This window comes from Lepus europaeus, chromosome 11 (assembly GCF_033115175.1).
Source record: "Lepus europaeus isolate LE1 chromosome 11, mLepTim1.pri, whole genome shotgun sequence".
Taxonomy (NCBI): Eukaryota; Metazoa; Chordata; class Mammalia; order Lagomorpha; family Leporidae; genus Lepus; species Lepus europaeus.
In genome coordinates this window covers 13,681,053-13,704,279 of record NC_084837.1, presented here as the reverse complement: position 1 = coordinate 13,704,279, position 23,227 = coordinate 13,681,053, and the positions used below count along the sequence as shown (strand labels likewise).

The 23,227-nt window shown below is 34.5% G+C and overlaps 1 long non-coding RNA gene and 2 other non-coding genes across 7 annotated transcripts; all 3 read right to left on the bottom strand.

The window, feature by feature from the left end:
* Window positions 1–1,189: 1,189 nt before the first annotated feature.
* On the bottom strand, window positions 1,190–23,220 carry LOC133769793 (uncharacterized). 5 transcript variants are annotated; one of them, XR_009867266.1, is made up of 9 exons: window positions 22,959–23,220; window positions 21,061–21,210; window positions 20,591–20,735; window positions 15,067–15,208; window positions 13,148–13,319; window positions 4,462–4,560; window positions 4,056–4,169; window positions 3,566–3,680; window positions 1,190–3,011 (listed from the first exon to the last, which is right to left on the bottom strand). It is a non-coding gene; the product is annotated as an uncharacterized LOC133769793 (long non-coding RNA). The 5 variants fall into 5 exon arrangements; XR_009867264.1 differs by lacking the exons at window positions 21,061–21,210; window positions 22,959–23,220 and having other exon boundaries at window positions 20,591–21,024; XR_009867268.1 differs by lacking the exons at window positions 13,148–13,319; window positions 21,061–21,210; window positions 22,959–23,220 and having other exon boundaries at window positions 20,591–21,024.
* LOC133770838 (small nucleolar RNA SNORD64) lies at window positions 17,257–17,323 on the bottom strand. The gene has a single exon (XR_009867519.1). It is a non-coding gene; the product is annotated as a small nucleolar RNA SNORD64 (small nucleolar RNA).
* On the bottom strand, window positions 20,936–21,009 carry LOC133770844 (small nucleolar RNA SNORD107). The gene has a single exon (XR_009867525.1). It is a non-coding gene; the product is annotated as a small nucleolar RNA SNORD107 (small nucleolar RNA).
* Window positions 23,221–23,227: the final 7 nt, after the last annotated feature.

The window sequence follows — 23,227 nt, the reverse complement described above, 5'->3', positions numbered from 1 at the left end:
ATTACTGATGCCATAAACAAGAGTGTCAATTTGTTAAGTCAACAACTGGAGTCACTGTGCACTTACTCCTCATGTAGGATCTCTGTCCTTAATGTGCTGTACATTGTGATTTAATGCTATAACTAGTACTCAAACAGTATTTTTCATTTTGTGTTTCTATGTGGGTGCAAACTGTTGAAATCTTTGCTTAATATATACTAAACTTATCTTCTGTATATAAAGGGAATTGAAATGAATCTTGTTGTGAATGGAAGGGGAGAGGGAGCGGGAAAGGGGAGGGTTGCGGGTGGGAGGGAAGTTATGGGGGGGAAAGCCATTGTAATCCATAAGCTATACTTTGGAAATTTATATTCATTAAATAAAAGTTAAAAAAAATCTAAATACCATTAAATCTGGTGAATAATATTGAATAAAAGAAGTTCCCTAAAGTAGCATAACAAGTTAATATCATTGTTAACATTCAAAGAGCCAAGGGTGCTTTTTTCCTGTATATTCTGAATATTTACAAATGTACTTCATCAGGATAATAAATGTGATCATAAATTATCAATTAAAGCCATTAGTTTTGGAAACTCAATGAAATGCAAAGTATAAAAATATAATTCATTTCAGAATGATTATCAATTACTAAATTAACTTTATAATACTTAAAATGAAAAGAGCCCAATAAAACTGTACTATGCAGTATTCCAAAATAATAACTTGATTAAAAATAGACATACCTTGCAGTCGTATAGGAAGACTCAGTTTAAAGAGATCTAGTCTCTGTTAATTAACCTATTATATTTGGTGCAAATGAAATTAAAACTGCATTTTTTTTTCCAACTTGCTATATAACTGTAGTCAACTGAGTGAAAAAAATGCAAATATAGACAGGGAATATTCTGAAAAAGAAGAGAAATGAGATAGAGCTCAATGGAATAGCTGAGACAGTATAAAAATCAATTACTAAAATGTCAATAGAATGGAAGATAAAGAAGTTAAAAGAAATTTGTCAATTCTATGCAGATTTCCCATATTATTGTGGTAGAACTTAAAATATGCACTAACTATGTAAGTCAAGGTGAACAATAATATTTAATTCAGTAACATTACATCAATCACTGAGAAAATGACAAAAATAAATGAGAAAATGTAAAGAAAATAATGATACTAACATAAACATGCTTTCAAAGAAAAAAACTCAAAAGACCATAACAGAAACATGGTTGTATTTTCAGTACATAAATTCCATCAAACAAAAGTAACACTACATTAAAAGGGAAAAGCATGTTATTTCATTTGTAATGAATGTCAAAATGTTAACATACTTGAGCATAAATGAACCCTTACAATTCACAACAAAGAGACTAAGGCTATATGAAGATGACCTCATTCAACATTTACATGACAAGAAAATTCTTATGAAGCATTATTATTAAAATATTGATATCTAATATATACACACACACATACACACACATGCAATTTTAGGAAATGAGGAATTATCATCCAAACTCTGGTAAGACTTTCTCCAATTAGTGGAAAACCACTCAAATATAGATGTTGTATATGTTTAGCCCTGGAAATTGCAACAAACTAAAATTGAGACTGCTCACTACATAGAAGCTCATGGAAAAAAATTAAACTCCCCTGGCACATTTCTAACTCCTGTGCCAGGTGATTCCAATACAATCCCATCAAGATGGCATGTACCAATGCCATCTCACTAGTCCAAGTAATCAATTTCAGTTCATAATTGATCACACTGATAGGTCTAAGAGTCAAAGGGATCACACAAACAAGACTAGTGTCTGCTAATACTAACTGATAGAATCAAAAAGGGAGAGAACGATCCAACATGGGAAGCGGGATACACAGCAGACTCATAGAATGGCAGATGTCCTAAACAGCACTCTGGCCTCAGAATCAGCCCTTAAGGCATTCAGATCTGGCTGAAAACCCCTTGAGAGTATTTTAGGCATGGAAAGCCAAGACACTCTGGAAAAAAAAAAAGAAGACCTAAATGAAAGGTCTCTGTGAGTGAGATCCCAGTGGAAAGAACAGGGCTATCAAAGATGGAGGTACCTTTCTCTGAAGGGAGGAGAGAACTTCCACTTTGGCTATGACCCTGTCTGAATAAGATCGAAGTCGGCGAACTCAAAAGGCTTCCATAGCCTTGGCAATTCATGACTAGAGCCTAGGGAGATTACTGATGCCATAAACAGAGTGTCAAATTATTAAGTCAACAACAGGAGTCACTGTGTACTTACTTCTCATGTGGGATCTTTCCTTAATGGATTGTCCAGTGTGAAGTAATGCTATAACTAGTACTGAAACAGTATTTTACATTTTGTGTTTCTGTGTGGGTGCAAACTGATGAAATCTTTACTTAGTATATACTGAATCGATCTTCTATATATAAAGATAATTGAAAATGAATCTTGATGTGAATGGAATGGGAGAGGGGCGGGAAATGGGGGGGTGAGGGTGGGAGGGAAATTATGGGGGGGGGGAAGCCATTGTAATCCATGAACTGTACTTGGGAAATTTATATTTACTAAATAAAAAATAAATAAACTCCCTGTTGATATGCAAAAAACTCAACAATAGTAGATATCATTAGAAAGAATGCAAATACTTATAAGGTGTAAAAATACTACATTCCATAAAATTCTATCTCCTTTGAGTTCACTCTGTGGTAACTGATAATTATAAACACATGCACTTCATACTTATGGAAGCACTCATATGAAGCCCTTGTAATTCCACCATCCAGAGCTTCTCTGAGCAATAATGTCCTGACTTTCCAAGTCTTTTGATTCAGGGCAACAGTAATAATGAGAGCAATAATTAGGTCTAGTGAATATTCTCTTCAATGAAATCTCTTCGGTCACTTGTCAAAAAAGTCCAGTTTTTCTGATCTGCAAGGAGTTTCCACCACAACTCATATTAAGGCAACAGTCATTTTGCATTTTGAAGACCAAATGTTTCTGCTGAAACTGGTGGGATAGCTTCTTTTCAGTCATCACCTGATAGGTCACAGAAAAAAACGGAAAAGATTAGAAGCAAACTAAAAAATGGCTTGCAAATGATATATTAACAGCCATTCTTATAAAAAACAAATCAACGTTACTCCGAGATATTAGCTCTCTTTTATATATCTTGCCACTATTGAAATATTTCTGTAACATTAAACTCCTATTGTCCACATATTTGGTTGCTTGTATCTCTAGATCACTCATTCATACAGAAGTATCACATGCAGTCTACATAAAATAGGATAATGGTGCCTGAAAATTCCACTGGAAATGATAGAGAGTTCAATACACTTTATGAAAAAAATAATAAAAATAGAGGATGTTTTTAGAGAACATTTAATTTCTAAGACATCCTTGGCCAGTGAATAATTCTGACCCACAGAATCCAGACATAAGAAAATGATTGCTATTTAGGCCATTGTTTCAGAGTAACTTGTTACATAGCAACAAACCAATGCTAACTAGCTGCCTTACCAAAATGGCAAAACTTAAAAGCAAGATATCTCAACTCTAATCAATATAACCCTCAGCTCATACAATCATACCGCCAAATGGATATTCCAGAGAGAGATCGGAGTGAAGAATATTTGGATGAAAAATTATTGTAACAGGTCATTCAGCAAACAAAGATGAGAAGTGGCCCTTTTGGATCTATCATACCTGGCACAAAAAAAGAAGAAACATTCTAAGTGAAATATACATTACTATAGAGGAACAGCTATGGAAGCAAGTTAGTAGATGTTGATATGGAATATTTCCAGGAACTACTGTTAACAGCAACAATTTCTCATTAATCAATCTTACAGCTGAGTCAATTCATCAACCTCAGCTATGATTCTATACCTTTGGAAATAAGGAATTTTTTGTGGTTTCAATTAAGATCTTACTTTCAGAACATCACAAAAATATCTGATACTATCAATTACATAATTTCTAATCATTAAACATTTAGTCATTTACTGCATGTTAAGGTGTTATGTTTGGTCTTAACTCAGCTGATTAAAGGATCACAATTCTGCAACATAATCTTCTTACCTATTACTTTCAATGCAGATCCACAAATTAAAAGTACTCCACAGGAAGCTGTTCCAGATTATTTCATACATACTCAAGTTAGTTGCAAATATATCTTTCTTTCAACATGATCACCTGAGAAATATCAACATCCAATATAGCCACAGTTACATACAAATCAAACCCCAGACTACACAAGTAAGAATTACTAGACTGGTCAGACAAGGAATAAAGAAATTTAGTGAAAACAGAAAATCTTTGCCCCTAAAGAAAACCTTTGTATACACAATGTGCTATATCCTGCAGCTTCTTGATCTAGTTCAGTATATTTAAGAATGGCACTGTAACTTTCAAGAATTTATCATCTTTATATAATGTTTATTATCTTCTTCATTCATTTGACAAAATATAATGGTTTGACACCTACCTCAATTTCCATCTTCAAACTTCTTTTTCTTGGGCATTCCAATACTGTTTCACTTAATTATTTGCTGCACTGCTGTCTAATAGCCTCTTCTTGAAATGACTAAAAAATTATCCATAATAGTCACAGGAAATACAAAGTTGAATAAAACAGCCCAACAGTCCCATATTTACAGGTAAAGATGAGACAGGCACAAATGGCTGTCTCTTTAAAATGTCCTCTGTTGTTTAAATGTTCATATTGAAAAAATATTTTAAAATTTCAAGTGAAGAAAATAGAAAAATCTATTTATATTCTGATTACACAGAACTTAAAATTTTTTGCCCTGTTCTTCCTATCATATTTCTATTCATATAAATCATTATGTTCATTCAAGATTTAATCACAAAGCAATATGTAAATATGTAGGTATACAGCCACTACCTTATATTTTATACATATAAAACTCTCAAACAGAATATTGAAATGAGCATCTTAACTATTAGAAATATTGGAAATGTCAGAATATTATTTCCCATACAAAATTAACATTTTTTATACTTAGGTATTAACATTTCCAGTTAGAAAAACTGAGACTTTGGTGTATCCTCTGAAAACAGCCAATTGTAGTTTGTTGCTAAATACTGTAATTCCAATTATCACTACAAAAGAAATGAAACACTTCCATTTTGATTTCTTCAGTGTTTTACATTCATGTTGAATATGCTACAATCATTACATTATTACTTTTACTAATAGATATTTCAGGAAATAGTATAGCATATACTAATTTTTAAAGTGAAATTATTCTTCACTGTGAATTTTTGAGACTTGGAATGAAATCCAAGTTGTCAATTATGGCAATTTGATTGTCATGGCCAAATTGCTGTTAAAAAAATACTGATTTATATTTTAATCAATAACAAATATGATCTTTATAAGAAATATTCTTACTGTGCACTGGGGATAATATTTGACATCTGTTTCTGATTATCATGCAAAACATAAACAAATATCAAAAATATTTCATAAACAAAGATTAAAAAAGAATCATCAGCTGTTTTGTTCTCACATAGATATATAAATACAGAAATAGATTAGAAAACAAATTGTTATGGATATTATTATTTAACATATTACCATACTTTCAGTTATAGCAATAAGCAGGATCCTGGAAATGTGTGCAAGTTTAGAATACTAGTTCCATAATTTTTAATAATTAAAATGTAAATTAATAAAAAAAACTGAGATAAGGGTTAGTCCCTTGAAAGAGCAATATCTGACATACCACTAAATCTGATTTTCAGTATTCATGTAAATATAAACATATACACAAAAATTAAGTATAATAAAGTGTAGTAAGTAACAACAATAGGGATATTTATCACTGATTAAAAAGGATAATTCCCTTTTGTATTCTCTTAGTCACAAAGATAAAAATATACTTTGGGATTCTTTGTTATAAGCATACTACACAGTAAAATAATGGTTATTTTTCTTGTTAAGAAACTCTAACACTTGGTAGTAATGGAAACAATTTGATGAAACAGCACTCCTGAAGACACTCAAATGTTACAGTTTTAAGAGGCCCATTATTATTATGCAAACACTTATAATGACATATTTACAAATGAGATTTTTTTAAATCCAACATATATATTCTCTACAAAGCTGTCTTCAACTTTGTCATACAAGTCCAAATAAATACAAAATAGTATTAATTCAAAGAGGTAGAAGAAAAATTTCCTTAGAACACATTTCCTATTACAACTATAAAATTATGAGTTAGTATATTTTTTAAATATATAACCCACACCCTAATCTATGGTTAGGATATATTATTTTAGATGAGAATACAATGTAAAAAATATATGTTTCTAATGTTTTCCTTCTATAACTATCCAATAAACAGGTACTAAAATACCTACGTCACAGAACTCACAATTTTATCAATTTCATTACCAAAACATTTGCAAAATACAATGAAACCATGAAATTTTACAATGACTAATTTACAAAATTATACTTTGTGAGATTCTGTACATCGAGAAAGACTAGATGTTAAAAATTAAAGTTGTGCATCTGTGTATTATTTACAAAGTTGTCTTGAATATTGTCATGAAATCAAGTGAGCACATACAGAACTTTATATAGTTCCAAGAGGTAGAATAAAATATTTTTGATGAAATCATTTGTCATATATTAACAGAAAGAAAAAGACAATAACAAAATATTCTATCAGGATGTTTATGACACCCAGAACGGCAAAAATGAATTTACATAGAGTTTCATGTTAGGCTTTTTTTTTTTAAACATGCAATTAATACTTGATACAGTGGCAAGCTATTCTCCTTCGAGCATGAATTCAATGCAGTGTCATCTCATTTCTCCTTGTAAAATCAAAAAAAAAAAAACATGAAAAACTTTATATAACTCCATGAGCTTGATTAATGGTGATCAACTTCATTACCATGTTAATTGCAAAAGACAAAAGTCCTAACAACTTTACAACAAGATATTTACAAAATTATACCTTGTGAGACTCATAAAACAACTAGAGGCACTAGATGTTTAATATTAAATACTTACAAAGTTGTATTTGGTTATGGCTATGCAATAACAAAACACAAAACCTCCTAATATAGATCTATAAAATGTTAGGAAAAATTAACCACTATTACAAATTTCTGTATATACAGGAAAACAAAAAAAAATCTATGTACCTTAAATAGACACAAATTATTTATACATAAAAACAATTTAACGATTACAATCTAATTCTGCTTCTAAAAATATGTAAACCATTTTCTCTCTCTCGCTAACTAATATATATACAAATAACATGTAAACTATTTAATAACTCATTATGCCAGTATTATTTGACAATCCCAATGAATACAATGAAAATACCACAAAATGAAAAAAAAATCAGTTTTCAAAAGAAAAATGTGCTCATCATCTGTTTGTCAACAATCTATATATTTAAAAAGTTGAAACGTTATAGATAACTATGTCAAAACATAGCTGTTTAATAGTAAATCTGACTGTGTATACTAGAATATATTCCTTCAAAGAAGTGCATTTTTCTACCTAGTATCCAACTTCCCTCTTTCCTCCACCATTTGTTTATATTATGAATAACCAGAAGAAAGGAGGTTGATGGCTCCAAAGTAATAAGGTAGAAATATTATCCTGATTTGATAAGTACATATGATGTATACACAGAAATATCACATAATTACTGAGAAATATGTGCAACTATTCTAATAATTTTTGAAACATATTTAAGGATATACAAAAACGATCATACAAAAAAAATCTGTTTTTCCTTAAGTGAAAAGAAAAAAAAAAAAACACCAGAGGACCACCCACGTCTAGCTCTTAAAATTTCAAAGTTAAACATTTCAACTTCTTAAACGTAACTTAGCAGTCACAATTTATATAAAATAGATGAAAATACCATGATTGTACATTGCAGGTGAGATCAGAATACATCCAACAGCCTTTATTCATATAATCTCCAAAATTTTATAGAAGTTAATTCATATTAGTAAAAGGTTGTGATTTTTAAAAATGTGTATCATCTGTGTGTATGTAGATACAAAGAGGTTTTTTAACATATAAATCACTACATATATGGCATTCAAAAATTGCCACTTATTACAGAGATTTGTTCTACCATTAACTTCAACAAACAAAATACCCTATACTTTTGAGAAAAATACAGTCACAGAATGTAACAGAAATTTCTTTTTTATCTACAAGGGTGAAGGACACAATTACATGCACACAACTAGCAGTGAAATAAACCTCCCCCTACAGTCTCAATGAAAACATATTAGGGTTAACATTTCCATGAGCAATAGAGCTTTACTGTACTCTATCTGCCTGTGCCATTACCCCAAAACCTAATACATAGAGAGGAGCTACTAATGAGAATGGAAGTATGCAAATTTATGTGCAAAGATAAATATGTCCAAACATAAATTAACAAAGATTATCTTATTGAAAAACCTTTAAGGATTCATAAGGAAACATACAAAAATCTAAGCTAATTAACAAAGATACTAACTCTATTGGTTATATACTAACTCTACCATTTGTGTCACAAGGAAAATTTCCCAATATGACTGACACTGCAAATACAAAAAATCTTATGACATGTATCTTCTATATAAAACAAGGTTAAAACACAGTCCCAATGAACCAAATAAATCTCAAAGGTAGTCTAGCAATTTAATTGTCAAACTAAAGTGTTTCTACTTTTATGTAGCAATTTGTTATTCAAAACATATACAACGAGAAGGCAGACCTGTTTATCGTATCTGGCACCTATAAACATCTTCTAGCAATTGAATGAAATTTCTATGATTTTAATAAATTTTACACTGGATATTAATGTGAATACAACGCTGTATATACATGTGTGTTCAGAGATCTCTATTATCCCAAAAAATGTTAAAGGGAAATAACTATATGCTATGTATATTTATCTACTTTTAACAAAAACATGCCTTAGGTTATTCAACTCTTGTAAAGAAGACTTTAACTGTGTAAATATTTAGAAGACATGCAAATATAACAACTCCAACATTTTTCATAATACAATCACTGTCTATTATATATACAACACTATTCCAGTGATCAGCCAATAATCTACTAGATATATTATACCATTATTATCATCCCCACAAAAGCTTACAAATTCCTGTTACAAGCATGTCTACATTATATAGAAAATAAAAATATTATTGAATAAAATTGAATTCAATTGGGAAATAAAAACTTTTCTAACCCATGGTATTTGGGCACATGTTGATTTTATGTTATACTCAAGAACAGTGTGGATTTTAATATAAACTATAAATCAAAGCAGACCAAAAGTTGCAATGTCATTTCTACTAGGTTGTATCTGTCAAGGTCTCACTGTCTTCTATGATAAATAGATGGATATATATTTAGTATGATACTATAATAATAGTTCCTGTAATTATGACAACCTAAAATTTGAGCCAAATGATGCAATGAGCATGGGTTTTTCAAATTGGCTATATTGTAGCACTTTTATAGGAATTTATAATGTCTATATACATACATCTAGAATATTATTTTTAAATTTTAAAATGGTAACATTGTCTGTAATAAATATTTAACAGTATCTACCACTTAGTGATTGATATTGAGAGGCCATTTACTGAATTAATGTTCAATGTTACTTAACAATCCCATAGGCAAAGTAGGGAAGAAAGTCTGACTCTTTAACATTAAGATATTTACAATTTGTATGTATTCATTTGCACCCAACGTATATCCATGGAATAAAGCCTAGAAGCCATACAAAAACCGTATTGTCACAAAATTCTCAAAATTCTACTCTTTCTTCTATTTTTAGCTACCAAGGAAATCTCAGTCCAAACATTGATTCTACCTCCAAATTTCAAATTACAAGTTTAAGATCAGTATCAGTTCCTTTTCTATAATATATGGGATAATAGAAAAGAACACCTATCCCTGAATACTAAGTTTCAACAGAAGCTGATTTCTTGATATTCCATCATTAAAAAAAAATCTTATACCATATTAATTTTAAAACAAAGAAGTTTCACATCTACATTCACAAATTCCATACACAGCAGCCTTAATAAAATTCCTCATAACAATTTTACACTTAAATTTCTCCTGGGGGGGAAATCCACAGCAAAAATCCAATAAAAATTTTTTTACATATATCATTGAGACATTCTAACAATTTCATTTCTATAACCCAGCACTGAAATATTTAAACTTTTTAGCAAACTTCTCATTAGAAATCTACCTCAGCAAATCTCATAAACAATATTTTGTATTTCATACACTGTTGTCAAATGCACATAAACAATGTCTTATTTTTTAATCAACATAAACCATTTCCATGCCCCCTTGTCCCCTACTGCCCTTTATCAATCAAAAACCAAATGCAGAATTGTATATAGATTTGACTGAGAATGCCTCCCTAAGTTTCAAAGGAAAATTTTACCATTTTTAACGATGTCCATACAAAGCCAGGCATGTCATGACAGCAATCATTAGAAAGATTCATTTTAAAAAATTAACTATTGCTGATTACATCAATTTCTAGAAATAGAGCCAATAAAAATAAAACATGAATCAGTAAAAAAGCTGCATATTTAATTTCATTCTCTTCCTCTTATGCTCCAAAGAACAGTTTGTACACATCCAAGATTAAATGACAATTTATATTTGTTTCAATACCACTATTCATTTTTTCCCAAGTACTTAAACAAAATATATATGCTAAATATGTTCAGAATTGAACCATCAATAAATATAATTTGAAGAGTTAGAGCTGTTTTTTTAATTCTAGAAGGAAGGAGTAGTGTCCGTTTAATGCATATCCTTACAAATATTGTACATGAAGTACTTTTACTGGTAAACCTTTCAAAGGCACATGGGTACTACATTACAAGAAAAACAAATACTCTTCATTTTTCTTTCTCCAGGTCCAAAGATTATACAATGGAATGTTCAGTATTTGAATGACAAGATGAAGCACAAGGTAGTAGCAATCTGTCGTGAGAGGTTTTGTAGCCAGTGAAGCTTTTAGCTAAAATCACCAAGTGATTCCTTCCCTTTCTAGGCATTTATTCCTGTAGAGTTAGCTTGTCAATTTGCGATTGTGTGTCTTAGCCCAGATATTTGAAGTTTTATATATTTGAATTTATTTCCAATTTGAAGGATAGTACTTAAATGTACTTCCTAGCAGTGATTCAGAGGCCATTTTGGAGAGAAATCTGGAAAATTGCTGTCCTGATGCCTGCACCGCAAAGTATCCAGAGAATGGTTTTACAATTTTACAATTTCATCCTCACCAGACACTGTCTGTAAAGATTTATCCTTCCACAGCAGACTGAAATAAAAATCATCCAGAAGTGCCAGAAGAATCTGTAACTTCAGTTTTATCAGAGCAGGTCAATCACTCAGGCTATAGTTTCAGCTTATGAATGTCAATGGAAAATAGGTTTGCAATTCTACCATAAACCATCATAGGTTGCAGTCAATGTTTCCTGCTGCAGAAATTTCTGGACACTCTTAAGGAACAGATGATGAAAATGAAAGAATGCTGCAAAATGAATGAATCCAAATGTTCAGTGCCTACAAATGGTAGGTTTCCAGTTCTCACTATGACAAAGCATACTCAAAATATTATCAGTTTAATTTTTGTAATCTTTGTCCTCTTCTTTGATTATATTCCTAACATTCCTGAAATAGGCCAACTTCAGATTAATCAAGAAAACCTAATGAGATTTGTCCTATCTTCATGAACACTGCTCCGCCAGATAGATGAATTAAAAAGTCTGATGTTAGAAGCAAGGGAAACAGACTCAAGATTATAAACATAGTTTAGGTAAAAAGACCCTCAGGTAGAAGAGTAGCTCCACAACAGTCACATAATCACCTGTGAACAGTGTCCGATGTGTAGGTTTCTAGAGGATGTCCTCTATGTTTCATGGGACAAATTTTTTCTAATAAATGAATCAGAGCTCTTTATCTCACTTCAGGCTGGCATCTTTCTACATCTTGTCAGAATTAATATTCAAATATGCTACAGTAATTTCCAGTTATTTCTTATTGAATTATGTTTTTTACATTAATTTTCAATCTTTTACACTGAGTTCCAGATGCGTATTATAGTAATCAATACAATAATCTCTTTTGCCAACCCCCAAATGACAGATGCATTCTCATTTGTTTTAATGTAGTCATTTACCACCATACCCACTAACAATTTTGTATTTTCCTCAATAGCAGTGCCACCATAACTTCTAAAATTTATACAAAGAACAGATGCTTTCAAAAGAAACTGGGTATATTTATTCTCCAGTGAGCTAGCCTGAAGCAGGAAGACATTCAGTAAAAAACAGAAGATTCCCATTCCTCTTTCCGCAACCCTGATATCTTGTAAGTCCCTCACTAACTGATGAAATAGGGAACTACAGTTTAACACAAGAATATTGCCCCAATTTCTAACTGTTCTTAATCTATAAACTCTAACAAAGAATAAGAGAAATTGGGGGTAACAATGGAAGTCAAACTTTGTCTCTTTTTTTTTTTTTGTGGGCACATTTCTTGTACCATCATGTATTTAACTTAATTTTGGTAATATAGAGAACAAAATTTGCCTACCCATCAAGCACATAAAGTGCTAATTATTATGTGAAGCCTTGGAGAAAAATAAAAAGGGAACACAGGCATTTAGCAAACCATTATGTTTTCTCTATAAAAGAACATTATCATAAATCAATTTTATAGACTATTGGAGCTATATTTTCAAACTCTGACATGCATCTTAGATAAATGAAATGTGTTCTTAAGAATTCTGTGAAAACACCACTATGACTTCAACGATTTCTTATGGATTTATTTTGTTGCTGTTTGTTCCCTTATCATTACGTAGGATCATAGTTCACTTAGTAGACAAAATTCTCAACCTATGTAAAATTTCAAGCCTTGATTTTCAGCCGAGCTCACTAGAGAGGACTGCATATTACACAACTGATAATTAGAATGAAAATGTATCATGTGCCACACTTTTTCACAAAAATAACAAAATAATTGGATTAATTCTCATTAAAATCACATAAAAACCACATTTTAAAAATCTTCAGTGATATCTTCTTATTTTATTCAATCCATCCCAAAAAGGAGTCACCTTGCTTGAAATCTGTGTTTCTTGTTCAGTTGCTTTATCATGGGGAATGACTAAGACTTAACCTTAATAGGTCCACATTCTTCAGCATTTCCAACCCAGTAGAGTACCAATGAAAGTAGATAATGTTACAAAGTAGCTACACACTCTCTTATAACACCATTCCAGTAGAGAACTGCCATGAGAAAACAAAAAAAAAAAAACAAGAACCAAATAAAACATTTATAGCTACACTATAATAGTGATGTATAAATTTCCCACAACAAACCTAACTCAAATAAATACAAGGAAATTGCCAAACATGAACCACATAAAATAACCAAAAGTTGGAGGCTGGAACGAAACAAAAAAAAACTATTCTTGCTTGCAAAATATTGGTATGAAGAGCTCAGTATTTAAGAATAGTGTTACCTTTTCCTCAAAATGATAAATATTAGGTCAAAACTGTCATGTCTAGTTATCAACAGAGTATTCACAAAGATCACATCATCATTTTATACTGTACTGCTTCCTGAAATTTTTTTAAAAATTTTTTTTGACAGGCAGAGTGGACAGTGAGAGAGAGAGAGACAGAGAGAAAGGTCTTCCTTTTTGCCGTTGGCTCACCCTCCAATGGCCGCCGCGGTAGCACGCTGCGGCCAGCGCACCGCGCTGTTCCGATGGCAGGAGCCAGGTGCTTCTCCTGGTCTCCCATGGGGTGCAGGGCCCAAGCACTTGGGCCATCCTCCACTGCCCTCCCTGGCCACAGCAGAGAGCTGGCCTGGAAGAGGGGCAACCGGGACAGGATCGGTGCCCCGACCAGGACTAGAACCCGGTGTGCTGGCGCCGCAAGGCGGAGCATTAGCCTAGTGAGCCGCGGCGCCGGCTTTGCTTTCTGAAATTTTAATTCATTTATCTTTTACTATCCAATGTGATTTTAGTTGATTGAATAATATAATTTAGTGAAACTTGCATTAAAAATTTTCATTCTTGATTCACTATTAGAATTTATCAAAAATAAGTTTACTTCTTCAAAAGAGAAGCATAATTTAATTGTATGTTACCAATTTGTTCTAAAAATTATATATTCATATTCCCAAGGAAATTATACATTTATGTCTTCCCAGACATTTGACCATAGTATCTACTATCATTAATTCTTGTTTCTTATAACCTTTACAAGAAAAAAAAATTTCATACTGATTGTGATTTTTCAGACAACTTTCTTTCAGTATCTTCACGTATAAAAATGCTATATTTTAAGAAAATGAATGTTGCACACTGAATGCAGTTATTTTCTAAATGTTGTACCTTAACTGGTAGCATTTAAGGTTACAATTAAGGGGCCGGCACTGTGGCGTAGTGGGTAAAGTCGCCGCTTGCTGCTCCACTTCTGATCCAGCTCTCTGCCATGGCCTGGGAAGGCAGTAGAAGATGGACCCTGCACCAGTGTGAGAATCTGGCTCCTGGCTTCAGATGGGCCCAGCTCTGGCTTTTGCAGCCAATTGGGGAGTAAACCAGCAGATGGAAGACCTCTCTTTCCCTCTCTTTTTCTCTCTCTCCCTCTTTCTGCCCCTCCTCTCTCTGTGTAACTCTGAATTTCAAATAAATAAATAAATCTTAAAAAAAAAGACTTCCAGGAGAGGTTTGAGAATGAATGACTTAGCCAAAGTTGATTAGAAATATATAGACCTTTATCTATTCTAATAACTTTAGATATTTTTATCAACACTTCTTGCTAATCATAGTAATCTTAACAAGATATGATCCTACCTATAAGGTCATCTATAGAAAAGTGATAAGTGAATATTAAAATACACATCTGGCTGAGAGATGTAATTGATGATACAAATGACAATTCTTAATCTTCCCTATTCCAGTTGTTCCAAAATTCAAACTTATTGTCAAAAGGTAAAACAACATCACCACTACTCTCAGTTTACCTGGTTTGCTTTGTACAACTCAAGTCCAAAAACTTTCTTTACTCTTTTTCTCTCCACTCACTTACTAATAACTCATTCTTTCCATTAATCTCTCATCATATTCTCTTTGATCACACACATAGTTTTCTGGAACGAAGATTCCCTTTAAATGGAAACATCAACAAGTGGAAGAAATAAACAAATCTTATCACAAAGCCAACCCTTCGCACACTATCCACCCCTTAACACACACATGCAAAAAAAAAAAAAAACTATTCTCTTCTGCAGATTCTAATTAGTTTATTTAGGTCAGCTGTGAATAATACCAATTATGCCATAAATGGGGTTATTTGGACTGGACTGAAGCAGCAACTGCTACTGTGGCCTCTAGGTTGCACCAAACACCCTAAGGTCAAGGAACTGATGCCTACACTACATAGCAACAGAGCTCACATTAAACACTTCCTTTTTCATTATATGGCTTGCCTCTAATCTAATTCAGGAAGAAGGTAACTTACTTCTCAGCCTATCCAAGTACAACCCTAACAACCATAATTAGGAACACTAAGAAAATTTCAAGAAATCCTGGTACTTACAAATGCAGTTAACATTTCAAGCAGAAATCAATAAAGTAAAAAATTATACAAGAACTTCTCCACTTCACTTTTAAATGAATGTTTATTTCTTTGAACCTCAAAAGCTTTTCACTGTAAACTAGTCTCTTGTCATATGGGCACAAAGACCCACATATCATTTATTAACATGCACACATTGATAAAAAAGATTACATTCAGATCTTATCAACTAATTAAGATAATTCGAGAATAAGGTATTGCTATATTCAACACTCTGTGGTAAATATTCAATACAGTCTATTTTAAAATAAACTGAAAAATCACTATTGCTCACTCATAAAAAAGTACCAAAGCTAAAATATATAGGCATAGGACCTAACTACACAATGTCCATCACAGATTTAAAAAAGGTGTGGGGAGAGGGCACTGGTTCATATCCAGGCTGCTCTACTTTGATGCAGCTCCCTGCTAAAGCCTGGGAAAAGCAGCAGGAGATGGCTCCAATGTTTGGGGTTCTGCCACACACATGGTAGACATGGAAGAAGCTCCTCATTCATGGCTTTTGCCTGGCAGAGCCCTGACCACTGCAGCCATCTGGGGAGTGAGCCAGCCGAGGAACTCTCTCTCTCTGTTTGTCCCTGACTTTCAAATAAATAAATATTTTAAAATAAAACACTCATCACTCATAAAAGCAAAAATAAAGAGAATAATGTGAGATAAGAGAAGTGATACAAGAAATATTAGGTATTTATCAAATCATTTCATAGCTCTGGGACTCAGCATCAACTACTGCAGAATGCTAATTACATTTCCTTAACTGAATTATCAAAGGTCAAATTTCTAAATCACCATTTATGTCTTGCCAAGTTAGAGAAAATGGTAACTTACTAGGAGGATAATTAATCTTTCTGAATGTATCTTTAGTATTCTGCAAAATTATAAATCCATGGAAGTCCCACCTTAGAGCAAAATGATGTCTCACTAACAAACCAGCAGTTTCTAATATTTCTGATTAATGGAGAACCTGCTTCCAAGGTAGGGTTTGGGAACAAATTATTGAGAACTGGATGACGTGAGTAACAGGGAAAAAATCATAACTTTTAAATCTTTACTCTTGAATTTATCACTCAAACATACAGTGTAAAACACAAAGGTAGGGGGTTGGCAATGTGATGTAGCAGGTAAATCTGCAGCCTACAGTGCCAGCATCCCATATGGGTCCTGACTGCTACACTTAATACCTTGCTCCCTGCTAATGCACCTGGGAAAGAAGTGGAGGAGTGCATAAGTGCTTCGCCCACTGCACTCATGTGGGAGACCTAGAGGAAGCTCCTGGCTCCTGATCAGCTCAGTTCCCATCGTTGCAGCCATTTGAGGAGCAAACCAGCAGATGGAAAGTTTCTCTCTGCATATGCCTCTCTGTAACTCTACCTTTCAAATAAATAAATCTTTAAGACAAAGAAAGGTATGCTATATCAATGCTTTGAATATAGAAGATCTTCTACAAAGGGAACTATATTAGTAGATATGGAAACAATTCCCTGCTACTACAGTATAAAAACCTACAGTTGTTAAAGCATTGAAAGGAAACACTCATAAAATCTATGTCCTGAGTCCTTGGACTGACACTTAGGCTGGACTTCAGAGTAATCACATGGAGCCTCCCTTCATTATGCTCAGTAAATACAGCTCATCATAAATCCAGCCCAGATCTTTCCAAGGTCTTCCTCAACTACTAAGGCAATTTTGTAAAAGTATAAATGCCTGCAAAAAGTACATTTCTACCCATACTCCTTTGCCCTAGGAGAATAATCCACTTTATGTGACAATGGATGTGAAACAGAAACAAAGTAATTCAAGAGACAGAATTATAAGGAAAAGAGAGACAAAACACACACACACACACACACACAGCCTTGGCAATCTGTCAGAATAATACTGAGATCACCTCCGCCTTGCGGCGCTGGCACACCGGGTTCTAGACCCGGTCGGGGCACCGATCCTGTCCCGGTTGCCCCTCTTCCAGGCCAGCTCTCTGCTGTGGCCAGGGAGTGCAGTGGAGGATGGCCCAAGTGCTTGGGCCCCTGCACCCCATGGGAGACCAGGATAAGCACCTGGCTCCTGCCATCGGATCAGCGCAGTGCGCTGGCCACAGTGCACCTACCGCGGCGGCCATTGGAGGGTGAACCAACGGCAAAAGGAAGACCTTTCTCTCTGCATGTAATGCCAGCATCCCTTATCAGCACCAGTTCAAGTCCCAGTTGCTCCACTTCCAATCCAGCTCTCTGCTATAGCCTAGGAAAGCAGTAGAAGATGGCCCAAGTCCTTGGGCTCCTGCACCAGCATGGGCAGACCCAGAGGAAGCTCCTGGCTCCCGGCTTTGGATTGGCTCAGCTCTAGCTGTTGCAGCAAATTGGGGAGTGAACCAGTGGATGGAAGACCTCTCTCTTTCTCTCTCTCTGCCTCTCCTCTCTCTGTGTAACTCTGACTTCCAAATAAGTAAATAAATCTTAAAAAAAATTAAAGATTTATTTATTATCTGAAAGGCAGAGCCACAGAGATAGCAATCCTCTATTTGTGAGCCCACTCTCCAAATGACCACAACTACCAGAGCTAGGCCAATCCAAGGCCAGGAACCAGGACCCTCTTCTAGGTCTCCCATGTGGGTGCAGTGACTCAAGCACTTGAGCCATCCTCTACTGCCCTAACAGGCACACCATTAGGGAGCTGGATTGTAAGCAGACAATCCGGGACTCCAACCCGCACCCATGTCAGATGCTGGAACTGCAGGCAGTGGCAACTTTACCTGCTATGTCACAGTGCCAGTCCCTAAATAAATAAATCTTTACAAAATAAAGTCTGGGCTAGCACTGTGGCACAGTGGGTTAAAGCCCTGGCCTGCAGAGCTGGTTCAAGTCCTGGCTGCTCCACTTCTCATCCAGCTCTCTGCTATGGCTTGGGAAAGCAGCAGAGGATGGTCCCAGTCCTTGGGCCCCTTTACCCAAGTGGGAGACCTAGAAGAAACTCCAGGCTCCTGGCTTCAGATTATCTCAGCTCCAGCCATTATGGCCATTTGGGAAAGTGAACCAGGGGATAGAAGACCTCTCTCTCTGTCTCTGCCTCTCTGTAACTCTTCCTTTTAAATAAATAAATCTTTTAAAAAATAAAAAGTGGTATCTTGAGTTATACTCTTCTGAGAAAAATTCTGTGAATATTGTAGAACTGGCAACAAAGGATTCAGAACACTACATAATTTAGTTGACAAACCAGCTGCAAGGTCTAGGAGTACTGACCCTAACTATAAAGGAGGTTGTACTGTGGGTAAGTTTTTGTCCATTGGGGCAGGCATTTGACCTAGCAATTAGGATGCCAGGTAAGAAACCCACATCTAAAAAGAATGCCTGGATTCAATATCTGCCTCTTGTTCCTGATTCCAGTTTCCTGCAATGTAGGAGGCAGTGATGATGGCTCAAATGGTTCCTGTTACCCACATGGGAGATATGGATTGGTTCCTCAGCTTCTTAATTTGGCCAGCTGTGAAGCAGTAGATGGGAGAACTCTCTCTTTCCTTACATCTCTCCCTCTGTCTCTCTGCCTCATAAAAAGAAATAAAAGAAAGGAAAGCAATATAATCTTTAAAAAATCTTTCTGTCTTCCCTCTCACTATCTGTAACTCTGCCTCTCAAATAAATAAATAAAATCTTAAAAAAGGAAAGCAAGCTTTCAAATAGCACATACATACACACTAATGAGAAATGTATTTTAAAATATTCAATCAACTCTTGTCATATTTTAAGGAATTCTCAGAGGCCGGTGCTGTGGCACTGCAGGTTAAAGTCCCTGGCTGCAGTGCTGGAATCTCATATGGGCACTTGTTCTCATACAGGCTCCACTTGCAATCCATTTGCCTGCTAATTTACCTGGGAAAGCAGCAGAGGATGTCTGGTGCCACATGGGATGCTGGCACTGCAAGTGTCACCTAACCTGCTGTGCCATAGCACAGGCCCTCATTTTGTCCTTAAAAGCTAAAATTCCCCAGCATAGTTCCACATTCCTTTTCAAGTACTATTCCTTCGTTATATAGTCAGAAAACTCTTGGTTTGCCTCATAACTATGTTTTGAAATATCTTGATTGTTGGCTATATTATCATCCAAGCACTTCAGCCATTTCCACAGGCACATCGCAGGGAGCTGGATCAGAAGTGGAGCAGCTGAGTCTCGAACCAGCACCCACATAGAATGCTGGCATCACAGGCAGTGGCTTAACTGCTATGCACTACAATGCCAGCCCCTTGAATATACATTTTTTTAGGTATAATGCTATTACTACACACATAAGAGTCTTCAGCATAGTGTAAACATAACTATTTTATTCACTGAAAAACCAAAAACCCCCTGTCCCTTGTTTAAAAAGTAATCACTTTATTGTAGTGGTCTAGACTAAACTAGAAATAATTCTGAGTTATGCCTGTTTATTAGCATAGTGGAGGCCAATTCCTGACAAAAATGATATAAAATGTAGAAGGACTATTTATAACTGTTTTTGTTTCTCAGTATTCCCCTCCTTGATATATGGCTACCTTATCTCTCTTCATGTAGAACATATATATCCAGGAATTTATCTCAAATATTGCTCTTAAATTAAGCACCCCATGTCAATAAAGATTTCCCACTCTTATCTCATTTATACATTTGAACTAAAAATAAATAAAACATCTACCAAAATACATTGTAAATGACAGGGTACTAAATGAGTCTTGGTAAATACTAAATAATTCAACTTCCCACTCCTTAGATATAGCTAACAAGAGTATGAAGTCAGCTGTCAGACAGGCTTAGATTCTAGTCACAGATACTCCATAAGATATAACTAATGTACCTACAAACATGCTTTCTTATCTACTGCAGAAAACTAAAAAAAATCAATTGTCATAAAACACTAAGTGTTCACATGAAGGTATCATACTCACTGTGTTTGTGTTTCAATATGCTTCCCTAGAATGCTGGCACATTTTTATGGAAGAGGTGAAAGTCCCAATTTGACATGTCCATGTTTCCATCTCAGCATATGCTATGCTTGTGCCTTCTGTGACTCAAGGGCAAGCTTCCTTTTAGCTTTCAATAATATATAAAGTGTAGAAAAAAGAAAAAAAAGGATTAGCTCAGAATATCCATTACAATAATGCATACTGGAGGGCTGGTAAAGTATAATATTACTCCTGAGATTTCTACATATCCAAAGTTCTCCCATGTTAGGTAAAAATTTCCTATTGAGAATAATGTGCTCTAATGTTCTAAATGAGGCACACTGACTGGATTTCAGAAAGTCACTTTAGCTCAAAATTTGAAATCATTATTATTCAGACAAGGTCCTATGTCATCATGAACCTAGCCAAGGCCTCTGCGATATATACTATTTTTCCTTACAAGGTTACTTTACCTGGAATAGTTTATGTTTCTGTCCTAAATACAGCTAACACGATTTTCAGCCTTGTTGTACCGCTACTGGCTGGCTAGGATCCACAATGATGCCACATCATAAATTTCAGTAAACAAATTCTCTTTGAGTCTTTCAGAGTCACCAACTAAGCTGAAAAAGTTGCAACACAACATCCCATTTTAGGCACATATCACTCTACCACTAGAGAAAAAACTTTAATAGTATGTATGCTTTGCTTGATTTCATAAAATTCATATACTAAGAATTACATATGTAAAAAGATTCAAGGATGCAAGGATGAAAAAGACAGAATCATCAACTAAGTATAAATACTATACATTTGAAAATTTCAACCTCTATCAGAGCAGCTACAACTGATGCTTGCTGAAATTAACAAAGGTAATATTGAGGTGAACAAACTATGCTTTTCATAATATTTGAAACAACATTATGAAAATTCTAGGGAAGTAGCAGTATGATCACAATATATGTCAACTAGTTACTACTTGAAATATTTTATTTCAAGTAAAAACATTAAGAAACAAAACACCAATACATTAGTTATAATATTGGTATGATAACCTAATTAAGGAGTAATGAGCTCAGAAAAACAAAGTGCTCCCTTTTTTTTTAAAGGATTTATTTATTTGAAAGTTAGAGTTAAAGAGAGGGCACGGGCAGAGGCAGAGAGATAATTTACTCCTGAAATGGCCGTGTGGATCTGAAGCCAGAGGAGCTTCCTCAGGGTCTCCCATGTGGGTTCAGACATGGCTGCTCCACTTCCAATCCAGCTCTCTGCTATAGCCTGGGAAAGCAGTAGAGGATGGCCCAAGTCCTTGGGCCCCTGCACTCGCATGGGAGATCCAGAGGAAGCTCCTGGCTTCTGACTTTGGATAGGCACAGCTCCAGCCATTGTGGCCAATTGGGTGTGAACCAGCAGATGAAGACCTCTCTCTCTCTTTCTCTCTCTCTCTCTCTCTCTCTGCCTCTCCTCTGTGTAACTCTTTCAAATAAATAATAAATAAATTTTAAAAAGGAGATATTAACAATAGTCAAAGTTGCATGGGAGTATATGGACATTCTTTGTACTACTGCATAATTTTGTTTTCTAAATTTGAAATTATTCTGAGATTAAAAATTAAAATATATACTTCTAATGACTCTCACAGGCTTAAATGTATTCCACAATTAACAAGCTAACTCCTACATCAACAATTAATTCATAAACTGCATAGAAGCAAAACCTAAAATTATCTACCTTTTAAAAATTATTTACTGGGGCTGGAATTGTGACATTAAAGGTTAAGAAGCCTGGCATCCCATATGAGCACTGTTTCAACTCCTGGCTGCTTTGCTTCTGCTTAAGCACTCCACTAATGTGTCTGTGAAGGGAGCAGAAAATGGCACAAGTCCATGGACCCATGCACTCATGTGGGAAATCTGAATGGAGTTTTAGGGTCCTGGCTTTGGCCTGGCTTGATCCCAGACTTTGAAGCTACTTGGGAAGTGAACAAGCAGACAGAAGAGCTCTGTCTCTCACAAACAACCTCTCTCTGTAACTCTATCTTCCAAATAAACAATATAAACCTTAAAAACTAAAAATGATTTCCTTTCCATAACTAACACAAACAGCATCTTGATATAAGGGTACTCCTTAGCTGTTTAACTCCAAAAGATATTTCTCAACATTTCTAGTATATCACAAAGTAATGCGGTTGGACATAAGCATAATATACACAAGTAGTTTAATGTGCCAATTAATTTTAGAATGTAAGTTAACTTCATTGTAAGTAACACAGCTTGATTATCCTAATTATCCCAATTATCTCAAATACACAACCCCTGCCTCCCAGGACCAGGATGGTCATGCTTCTAGTAATTTGTAAATGAATACTTACTGGTAGGAATAATTATTTCAGAAGTAGATCCTCCGTTCTGATCACAGGACACTGTAAAAATTGATCAACTGAGGAAAACTTCAAGAAAAAGAATGATACCTAGTGCAAATGCTTTTTAACAAGTATATAATACTGACAAGTACTACTGGCCTTCAGATAATGTGCACAGTAAAGTGAGGAGCAGGAGGCTAGGTATGAACCATAGCAAAAATCATAAGCCCTCAGGTCATGAGTATCCTGATTATGGAGATTTCACCAACACCAGTCAA